Source organism: Papio anubis, chromosome 16 (assembly GCF_008728515.1).
Source record: "Papio anubis isolate 15944 chromosome 16, Panubis1.0, whole genome shotgun sequence".
Taxonomy (NCBI): domain Eukaryota; kingdom Metazoa; phylum Chordata; class Mammalia; order Primates; family Cercopithecidae; genus Papio; species Papio anubis.
This window is the reverse complement of record NC_044991.1, coordinates 4,552,828-4,562,144: the sequence shown is the minus strand read 5'-3', so window position 1 is coordinate 4,562,144 and position 9,317 is coordinate 4,552,828. Positions and strand designations below refer to the sequence as shown.

Below are 9,317 nucleotides of genomic sequence, written 5' to 3'. Positions count from 1 at the left end.
AAAGAAGCCAACACACCTGTGTGGACCCCGGTCCTTGAGAGCCTGGGATATGGGGACGCCAGGTAATATCTTTGAGCCCAGAGGTCCTCATGAGGATATAGCCCCTGAGCTCTGCGTGGGCTGCGGAGGGTCAGCTTTCCTCACCAAACACAGCAGGATGACAAGCGTGGATGTGGCTGCCTGCACCCCCCACGAGATATCCAGGATATTATGTGTACGGATCACCCTGTAAACTCTGAAACATAACATAGATCTTAGCTATTGCTGGCTAGCATGTGCAAGAGAAGGTGAGGTTGCGGTGTGCCAGTGGGAAGGATATATGGGTGTCTGGAGGGTGGGACAAAGTTCACCACAGGTGCCTGGCTAATCAACTAGGGTGAGTTTAAGAGAAGTTTGTGAAAGGGCCAGTTCCCGCCTGGTCTCCAGTTCCCCTGCCTAATGAGATTTGTGTTTCCTTTCCGGAGTGGGTCCTCCTGGGCGCCGGCTGCCACAAATAGCACAGTGGCAGGCGCAGCTGGCAGTGGAGGGCAGGCAGTGGGGCGGGCATAGCACACATTGCGTTCCCAAGGAGGGGCGCCCTGATGTGCCGGCACCCAGGGGCTTTGTGCATTCCGCGCGGGGAGCTCGGGCGTCACGGCGCGAACAAAGCGGCTTTGCAGGGCGCTCTCCTACTCCTCGCCATTGGCCGCCGGGCCGCGACCTCCCCCTGCGCTGGCAGAGTCCCAGTGCCTTACGTGGGCACAAAGTCAGTCTCTCACCCCCCAGCGCATGGAGTAGGGGGCGGGCATGGCTCTCGGGTTGCTGGAGAGGGGTGGGGTTGTGGGGTCGGAGCTGGCGGCGCCTCCCCGAGCCCGTCCGCGTTGCCCTTCACCCTCCTCGTTCCCCCGCCCGCCACACCGCCCTGGCACCTCTCGCCACCTGTTTCCTTGTCCTCCCAGCTCGCCTTCCCCTTCTCCTTATTTTGCATCCTGGGGTTCCAGGGACAAGGTCCTTCCCGGGCCGCCTCCCACCCCACGCACTTCTGAGACTCAAGAGCACCCGGTCCCGGGTCCCGGGTCTAGACCGGCTTATCGCACAGAGCGGCAGAGCCGGGCTCATCGAGAAGGCAGGAGGGGCTCGCCAGCGTGGCACGGGCGCCCGGCGAGAACCTCCACCCGCCCCGCGGCGTGTCCACGCCTAGAATTCAGCCCCACCCTGGTGCCTCGGGCTGGAGGGGCGCCGACGCTCAGCGGTGTCCCGTCGGTCACCTTGGACAGCCCCTCCACCTCTCCGGCCTCAGTTTCCCTTGGCTGCAGCGGCCGCGGGGCGCTAGGTGGGAGCCGCTGAGCGCTCCCGGGGCCCCGCCCACCGCGAGCAGCCAATCGGGCGCCGCCGTCCGGGGGGTGTGTCCCGGGGCCGCGGCCTGGGGCCCGGAGGGCGCGCTGGGCGGGCGGGGCTTCCGGGTCGGGCCTCGGGACACTGGCCCGCGCGGACCGGGGCGGGGGGCGGGCCAAGGGGCGGTGCGTGTGGCGGGGGCGCGGCTGGCACGGACGCGCGGAGGCGGCGCCGGGTATGGGCCGTGGACGCGGCGGCCCCGCGGCGGGGGCAGCGGGCGGCGGGGGCGGAGGCGGCCGCTAGCGCCCTGCCCGGCGCCGCCTCCTTCGGCGTTCGCCCCACGGACCGGCAGGCGGCGGACCGCGGCCCAGGTGCCCGGGGGCGGGCGGGCGGGCACGCGCGCGGGGGTCCGCGGGCAGTGCGTTCCCGGTCCCGGGACCCGGAGGGCGGCGGACGGGGGAAGGGCAGAGGGTGGGCGGCGCATGCGCGGGGCCAGGGGTCTCGGGGTCCCGGGGACCTGAGGGCCCGGGGTGCGCGGCTGGAGACCTGAGGGCTAGGAGCGAGGACACACACCGAGGACTCGTGCAAGGGATCCCGGGGCCCAGCTCGGCCTCCCTCCTAGCGCTGGGGGCCTGCCCGGAACCCCAGAGTCCGCGGCTGTCCCTGGGGCTTGGCGCTGCGCGGAGGTCGGGTCTGGGGACCGCAGCGACTCTGGGTCTTCGGGTTGTCCCCTGGGAGGGAGGGCCCACGGGCAGGGACATCGGGGCTTGCCCTTCCCTCGGCGCGGTGGAGCTGGGGCGTCCCCGACTCAGAGGGTGCTTTCCGAGACCTCCAGGGATCCCCGAGGCGAGGAAACCCGGGCCCCGGACAGACCGACCCTGGGTGGGTGCGCCCGGCTGCTGCCGTCGGACGGAGACGCGCGTGTTTGTTCTTCCAGCTGCGGCCACCTTTGAGGAACGGTTCCCACTTTGTGCCCCAACGCGGCGGGGCGACCCCGGACAGGCTGTGCTGGGCCGGGTGGCTTCTCTGCGGAAGCCGCGCCACGTCGCTCCCGGTCGGGGCCGCTGCGGGTCGGGCTGCGGGTCGGGCGCCCAGGTCTTTCCGGAGTCCCGCGCTGCGCGGCCCGCGTGGTGCGGGTGAAGCCGGAGGGGCGCGGGGTGGTGCTAGTGGAAGTCCGGAGGGTCGGCTCTGTCCCCTCATTCACCCCAACTAACAGGGCACAACTGCACGCCTGTGCTTTTCTGAAGCCTTTTTTAAAAGTTAAAAGAGAGGAAGTGTGCTCCGAGTGTCAGGATTCCTTCCAAGAAAAACCCACAGTTGTCCAACGCCCTGGGCTTCGTGGGACCTCCGGGGCTGCACGCCCACGTCAGCCCCCGCCGCCCCCGCCGCCCCCTGCCAGGAAACCAGGCAGGCCCCTCCTCTCCCAGCCTCCTTGGGATAAGGGTGGCTTGAGGAACTGGGTCAGGGCAAGGACACGGGGTTTTCCTGAGAAGGACCCTGTGACACCCCTGTCGTTGCTGGGCAGGGTCGGGATGACTTTCCTCTTCCAAGGTGAAGAGTTGGGGGGCATCCAGAGAACGTAGCGTAATCACTTCCTCCTTCACCTTCTTACTGCCAGGCTGAAGCTCAGGGCCCCGTCTGCTCTGTGGACTCACAGTTTGTGGCAAGACAAGCTCAGAACTGAGAAGCTGTCACCACAGGTAAGTAGAAGGTTTAATTTACTGTTTCCAGATGGAAATATTTAAGTGTTTTCAGTGTTTACTGTTGTTGTACTACAGATCAGCAATCTGGGGGTTATTACTTTGTGATGCAAGGTTAGATGCATTTTCAGACTGAAAGTAAGTAAGATACATGTGCATGGATTCCCTTTTTTTTTTTTTTTTTTTTTTTTTGAGACGGAGTCTCCCTCTGTCGCCCAGGCTGGAGTGCAGTGGCCTGATCTCAGCTCACAGCAACATCTGCTGCTGGGGTTCAAGCGATTCTCCTGCCTCAGCCTCCGGAGTAGCTGGGATTACAGGCGCCTGCCACCACTCCCAGCTAATTTTTGCAGTTTTAGTAGAGATGGGGTTTCACCATCTTGGCCAGGCTGGTCTTGAACTCCTGACCTCGCGATCCACCTGCCTCAGCCTCCCAAAGTGCTGGGATTACAGGCGTGAGTCACCGTGCCCGGCCTAGGATTCACTTTTAAGTTCTGAGTTACAGTGTGAGTTTTGCTGGGAACTTCATTGCTTCATGGCAGGCATGTTTTGTATAATTTAAAACTTGATAACATTAACTTTGAGAAATGTGGGTGCTTAGCAGACCCTTGGGATGTCCACACTGACTGGTACCGAGCAGTGTACCGTCTCTGAGCTGTTTTCATTTTGATTTGAATATTAAGTAGGTGGCTTGTTGAGATAGGCCAATGCCAGAACATGCCAAGGATAGGCTGAAGAAACGGCCAGATGATACGAATTTGTGTGGTCACCATTCATGAGAGACCAGGGACACTGGGGCTGATGATGACCTGTGTAACTCTGAAACAAAAGTAAATTAATTGGCAAGCTGGGTGCGGTGGCTCACTCCTGTAATCCCAGCACTTTGGAAACTGGAGTGGGCAGATCACTTGAGGCCAGAAGTTTGAGACCAGCCTGGCCAACATGGTGAAACCCCATCTCTACAAAAAAAATAGAAAAATTAGCTGGGCGTGGTGGCGGACATCTGTAATCCCAGCTACTCAAGAAGCTGAGGCAGGAGAATTGCTTGAGCCTGGGAAGTGAAGGTTTTAGTGAACTGAGATTGTGCCACTACACTCCAGGATGGGTGACAGGGCAAGACTCTATCTCAAAAACAAATAAATAAAATAAAATTAATTAACCAACAGTAGGAAAAAATGTTTTTTCTTTCTTTTCCCACATCTGTTTTTTTTTTTTTTTTTGTTTGTTTGTTTGTTTTCTGAGATGGAGTTTTGCTCTTGTCACCCAGGCTGGAGTGCAGTGGCACGATCTTGGCTCACTGCAACCTCTGCCTCACGGATTCAAGTGATACTCCTGCCTCAGCCTCTCGAATAGCTGGGATTACAGGTACTCACCACCACACCCAGCTAATTTTTGTAGTTTTAGTAGAGACAGGGTTTCGCCATGTTGGCCAGGCTGTTCTCAAACTCCTGACCTCAGGTGAACCGCCCGCCTCGGCCTCCCAAAGTGCTGGGATTACAGGCGCGAGCCACTGTGCCGGGCCCTTTTCCGACATCTTAAACACAAAGTAAGAGACATGCCATAATCATCAAATACTGCAGTGGTTTTCACTAGCTCCTGTTTATCAAACTTATGAACAGAGTTTTAAAAATAGTGTATCAGCCAGGCGCAGTGGCTCATACCTGTAATCCCAACACTTTGGGAGGCTGAGGTGGGCAGATGACAAGATCAGGAGTTTGAGACCAGCCTGGCCAATATGGTGAAACCCTGTCTCTACAAAAAATATGAAAATTAAGCTGGACATGGTAGCAGGCGCCTGTAGTCCCAGCTACTCAGGAGACTGAGGCAGGAGAATTGCTTGAACCCGGGAGGGAGGTTGCAGTGAGCTGAGATGGTACCACAGCACTCCGGCCTGGGTGACAGAGTGAGACTCCGTCTCCAGAAAAAAAAAAAAAAATTGTATGTGAGAGAGAGAGAACTAGAGAGAAGAAAGAGAAAACCTGTCTTCTTTATAAACTATTTTATAACTTTTTATTGACTAGGTTATGAAAAATCTTTATGTGGAAAACATTTCTGCATCATTTGAAATGTATATATAATATCCTATTGTGTTTAGATACAATCATATTTAACCGATCTCTTTATATATGTGTATATATTTAATGCAGTCATTCTATAAATATTTACTGAGTAGCCGCTGTGGGCTACTGTCCCCAATGCTGAACAAGACAAGCATGGATCCATGAAACTGATTTTCACACCAGAAATGAAAAGGAAACGTAAAGATAATCCTCCTCATGGTAAAAGATGAAGAACCTATTTTTGCCAGGACATCTTCCTCTTTAGTAATTGGTGGTCAGTGTTCATTTTCTTGCGTGCTGTTTTGGAGAGTCTGTTTTTGTAATAAATATTTAAGTAGCCCAGGCGTAGTGGCTCACGCCTGTGATTTCAGCATTTTGTGAGGCCGAAGGGGATGGATTGCTTGAGCCCAGGAGTTCAGGACCAGCCTGGGCAACCTGGCGAAACCCCGCCTCTGCTAAAAATACAAAAATTAGCCGGGTGTAGTGGCGTGTGCCTGTGGCCCCATCTACTTGGGAGGCTGAGGTGGGAGGGTCCCTTGAGCCTGGGAAGTGGAGGTTGCAGGGACTGAGATGGCGCCACTGCACTCCGGCCTGGGTGACAGAGTGAGACCTGGTCTCAAAAAATAAATAAATATTTATGTAGTCATCATTAAGCATTCTTTTAAATTTTATTTATTTACTTATTTTTGAGACAGAATCTCACTGTGTCACCTAGGCTAGAGCACAGGTGTGTGATCATGGCCTGATGCAGCCTCGACCTCCCTGGGCTCTGGTGATCCTCCCACCTTCAGCCTCCCAAGCAGCTAGGACCACAGGCACACACCACCATGCCTGACTAATTTTTGTATTTTTTGCAGAGACGGGGTCTTGCTATGTTGTTCAGGCCTGTCTCAAACTCCTGGGCTCAAGCCATCCTCCTGCCTCAGCTTCCCATAGTGCTGGGACTATAGCCATGAACCATTGCACCAGGCCTAAGTGGTCTTTTAAAAAAAAAAACACACACATTAATTAAAATATTTATTTGCTCATTATAAATATATTTGAAATGTGCCAATTTTTTTCTCTCTTTTTTTTTTTTTTTTTTTTTTTTGCTCTCTTGGTTTCTGTGTGTGGATGGATATATTTTTAATGGCAAATAGGATGAGTGTCTTCACTTCTAAGCAGCCAGTGTTTTTCTTTAATGTTTGTACTAATTTTGTTACATTGCAGTTAGAGGTTGTGGCCTAATTTCTGCTTTTTTGGAACTTGAGAGTCGCTGTTTTTATTTGTTTTTGGTAGCTTGGCATAGAGTCCATTTTTCTTTTTCTTTCTCTTTTTTTTTTTTTTGAGATGGAGTTTAGCTCTTGTTGCCCAGGCTGGCGTGCAGTGGTGCAATCTCAGCTCACTGCAACCTCCGCCTTCCAGGTTCAAGTGATTCTCCTGCCTCAGCCTCCCAAGTAGCTGGGATTACAGGTGCATGCCACCACGCCCGGCTAATTTTTGTATTTTTAGTAGAAACAGGGTTTTGCCATGTTGGCCAGGCTGGTCTTGAACTCCTGACCTCAGGTGATCCACCTGCCTCAGCCTCCCAAAGTGCTGGGATTACAGGTGTGAGCCACTGCGCCCAGCTCTAGATACTTTTTAAAAAGGTATAGTTTCTGATTATGGGGTAGAAATGTGCTATGTCTTATGAATTGCATAGAATAAGCTAGATCACCTTTAAGGCCATGTGGTTAGGGAAACTTGGGCACAAAACTTACATTTCCAGCTTGGTGATAAGATGAGTTTAAGGTAAGAATCAAACAGGAAAAAGCCTTAGCTGTTCCAGTGGCCCATGTTTAAAAGAATGTATTTCTTTTTCCAAGTATTTCTGCCGCTTGCATGCACTGAGCTTCTGTGGAAAGGAGCACCATGCAGGCACATTTTCCAGACAGGACCAGATTTGCTTGTTACCCAGAGGTGTGTGCATTCTTTGCTTTTAGGATATTTAATTAGCGTCTTTTAATAGTGATATTATGGTGTCTTGAAAGTTTATGCATTTGAAAAGAAAATAACTTACTCCTTGCTAGGTCTCACCCTGTCATGGTTATCTTTGCAGCTAAGCTGCATTTGTTTTGAGGCTCACATGTGGTAAAAGTGGTTGAAAATTTGGAAATTTTGCTGTGTATCAGCAAAGCAGCTTGATATAGTGGAAAAGGTATTAGGTCATTAATCATGAGATTTGGATTCTAGCCCCTTAGCTGCTGCCTGCCAGGCCTGGAGACCTTTGTTCCCTTCTTTAAACTGCTGTTTTCTCATCAGAAAATGAAGTTCCTCTCCATGCCACCTCTCTGAAGGGTTGTGAAGCTCAAAGTGGTGGCTTAAAAAACTGCCCATCTCAGGAGGTGTCTTGCCCCTCCACACCTGTGGGCGTTTCTCGTTAGGTGGAAGGAGAGACTTGAGAAAAGAAATGAGACACAGAGACAAAGTATAGAGAAAGAAAAAGTGGGCCCAGGGGACCCGCGCTCAGCATACAGAGGATCCACGCCCTGCACCGGTCTCTGAGTTCCCTTAGTATTTATTGATAATTATCTTTACCATCTTAAAGATAAGGGAGTGGCAGGACAATAGGATCATCGAAGGGAGAAAATTAGCAGTAAGATATATGGATGGATAAAGATCTCTGTGACATGAATAAGTTTAAAGGAAAATGCTATGCCTTGATATGCATATGCAAACATCTCCATAAACCTCTTAGCAGCATTGAGCCAGCAAGTCTCGCCTTATGCCGTAAGGCGGTTTTCTCCTATCTCAGTAAACAGAGCATACAATCGAGTCTCACACCGAGATGTTCCATTGGTCCCTGAGTCTCACACCGAGATGTTCCATTGCCCAGGGACCGGCAGGATTTTTAACCAGCAAGCTGCCTTCAGGCACTTGTTTAACAAAGACACATCCTGCACAGCCCAAAATCCATTAAACCTTGAGTCACCACAGCACATGTCTCTTGCAAGGACAAGGTTGGGGGCAGGGTCACAGATTAACAGCATCTCAAATACAGAACAAAATGGAGTCTCTTATGTCTACTTCTTCCTATATAGACACAGTAACAGGCTGATCTTTCTTTCTTTTCCCCACAAGGAGGACATACCGCTGGCTCCTGCATTTCTCACTTAGCCAGGTCTGATACCTGTGTTGTTTTCACTCTGGCCATTTTAGGATTTTTCAAAGGCTTTCAGAAAGCAACATACTACCATCGCGTCTTACACACCAAAATTGTTTTTCATTTTGGAATATACAATTGAGAGTTCTCCACTAGTACAATAAAGTTGTTACAAGTGGTTCCTATGTGGTTTTTTTTTTTTTTTGGGACAGAGTCTTGCTCTGTCACCCAGGCTGGAGTGCAGTGGCGCAATCTTGGCTCACTGCAACCTCCGCCTCCCAGGTTCAGGCAATTCTCCTGTCTCAGCCTCCTAAGTAGCTGGCACTATAGGCACCTGCCACCATGCCCAGCTAAGTTTTGTATTTTTAGTAGAGGTGGGGTTTCACCATGTTGGCCAGGCTGGTTTTGAACTCCTGACCTCAGGTGATCCACCCACTTCAGCCTCCCAGAGTCTCGGGATTACAGGCGTGAGCCCCACCGCACCCGGCCTCCTGTGTGTTTTGAAGGTGATTGTGACCTCAGATTTTGGTGGGGCTACACCTTGCATTTGCTTTTACTCCAACTCCATGGCATACCTGAACCAGGCCTCTTCATCTTGAAGAGGGATCTGCTGAAATGCAGGCCCAGTGAATCTCCCCGTGCCCGGACACAGTTCCGTCAAACCATGGCCCGGTGCTGCCGGCACCCTGGTTCCTGGTTAGTCTGACTGTCCACACTGAGACTAATTCCTTGAGGGCAGACAGGTTGTCTTACTTCTTTCTGCCCTGCTAGACCTATAAACTGAGTAGGTACTTGTAAATGTTCATGGAATAAGTACATGATTAACAGGATTTAATTCTAGAAGAATGTATTGATGGGCGTCTGTGGTCACCACAGTACTGAGATGTGGGTGGGAGCTGGCTGGATGGGGGGGCACCTAAACAGGAGTGCAGACAGCAGCCCCTACAGATGGTGGCCGGCTCCATCCCACCGCAGCAAAATTGCCCCAGGCCCCTGCAGCTTCCCCCTCACCTAGACTGAGAGAGCTCTTCTTCCTTCTGTACTGACAGGGTGTTCCCTCCAGATGTCCAATATGTACTTCCCATTACAACGGTGTTAGGAAGGTGAGGGCTGCCACTGAAATGG

The 9,317-nt window shown here is 52.6% G+C and overlaps 1 protein-coding gene across 2 annotated transcripts in view; it reads left to right on the top strand.

Annotated features, from left to right (window-relative positions):
• Positions 1 to 1,553: 1,553 nt before the first annotated feature.
• The window catches only part of PPARA (peroxisome proliferator activated receptor alpha), a 99,253-nt gene continuing 91,489 nt past the window's right edge, over positions 1,554 to 9,317 (top strand). The window contains exons 1-2 of one of the 2 annotated variants that reach the window (XM_009217507.4): positions 1,554 to 1,685; positions 2,933 to 3,014. The gene's annotated coding sequence lies outside the window, so the exon portion shown is untranslated. Of the gene's footprint in view, positions 1,686 to 1,826; positions 2,001 to 2,932; positions 3,015 to 9,317 lie in introns of those variants that run through there. The other variant, XM_017945390.3, reaches the window with a different exon arrangement.